We start from the raw sequence: 1641 nt of genomic DNA, 5'->3' as shown, positions 1-1641 counted from the left end.
CCTTTCCTGCCTTTCTCTTCCCTTCATCTTTCCCTTTCCTTTCCTCCTTCCTTCCCCTTCCTTTCCTGCCTTTCTCTTCCTTCATCTTTCCCTTTCCTTTCCTGCCTTCCTTCCCCTTCCTTTCCTGCCTTCTCTTCCCTTCATCTTTCCCTTTCCTTTCCTGCCTTCCTTCCCCTTCCTTTCCTGCCTTCTCTTCCCTTTCTTCATCTTTTCCCTTCCTTTCTTTTCCTGCCTTCCTTTCCTTTCCCTTCCTTTCCTGCCTTTCTCTTCCTTCATCTTTCCCTTTCCTTTCTTGCCTTCCTTCCCCTTCCTTTCCTGCCTTTCTCTTCCCTTCATCTTTCCTTTCCTTTCCTGCCTTCCTTCCCTTCCTTTCCTGCCTTTCTTCCCTTCATCTTTCCCTTTCCTTTCCTGCCTTCCTTCCCCTTCCTTTCCTGTCTTTCCCATCCCTTTCTTCATCTTTTCCTTCCTTTCCTGCCTTCCTTTCCTTCCCCTTCCTTCCTGCCTTTCTCTTCCCTTCCTTTCTTCATTCTTTCCTTTTCCTTCCTACAAACCCCACTTCTAGCACTGGTGACGTTACCTAGTTGGGTCGTGAAAAGTCTGCAAGGAAGCAACCAAGCTCAGAGGTCATCCAGGATTCCCTCCGAAGTCTCTGTGTTACTCTCGGGTGCCTTAGCGTGAACTCTGCAAGCCCATGGATAACCTGCAGGCTTTTTCGTCGCTGCAGGACTTGCCTTCAAGAGAATCCAATCTTATTTTTAAAAACGTTGTTCCTATGGTCAAGAAGAACCTTCCGGAGACAGGCTGACTCAGTCCTCAGAAGGACGGCGGAATAGGTGTTCTGATCCAGGCTCCCCAACCTCATGAAGCCAACTCCGTCCCGATAAAACCCTTTTTATTTAGGTTAAAGGGAATTCCTCCCCAGCCAACAATCTTTCAAGAGAGTTCACAACTACAGACCTTCGTCAGGCTTGGAGAGTTGCCAGGCCGATAGCTTCCAAACGCCACACTGTAGCAGCAATTACTTGGCAAGAAGTCAGGAACAGACTTCCACACTAACGAACCAATTGTCTCCTGCAAACCCCACTCCCCCTTTCATTCCTCTTTATTCCCTATGGGAAGGGCCATTCATCGTCCACCTGTGGCTTTACTCCCAAGTCGACCCTTGTTCCTTAGCTGTTCCCTTCATCTGGCAGCTCTGCGCATGCACACACTGGGAACAGGCTCCAGCTGCTCTTCTTCCCCACTGATCTCCAACTCTGAAGGCAGCTGATAACTGTTGGACGGCCCTGGCCCCATCTCTGCCTCCAGACCAGAGCATCCATCAGAGTTTTCCCCAGACTCCAGGACTGGCCCAGGTTCCTCCCCAACCTCCTCACTCTCTGAGTCTGGCGGGCCACGATAGAACCTTCTGGAGACAGGCCGACTCAGTCCTCAGAAGGGCAATGGAACAGGAATGTCTGGAGTCAATACGAGTGATGGGATTCAGAGCCCCGGTTTCTACTCCCAACTACAATTTTTTAGAGATATTTGCACAAAACACACAAATGAGCCACAACATCCCAGTTTCTCGTTTTAGTTCAAAAGGATTTGTCCCACCCAAACAGCAAGTTCCTAAGCACAAAAGTTAGACCACCAGGCTGG

Source organism: Notechis scutatus, chromosome 4, assembly GCF_049901735.1.
Source record: "Notechis scutatus isolate UNSWTSFEM ecotype Mainland chromosome 4, rNotScu1.2, whole genome shotgun sequence".
In the NCBI taxonomy this organism is placed as follows: domain Eukaryota; kingdom Metazoa; phylum Chordata; class Lepidosauria; order Squamata; family Elapidae; genus Notechis; species Notechis scutatus.
The sequence above is the reverse complement of the archived record's forward strand: the minus strand, read 5'-3'. Positions refer to the sequence as shown.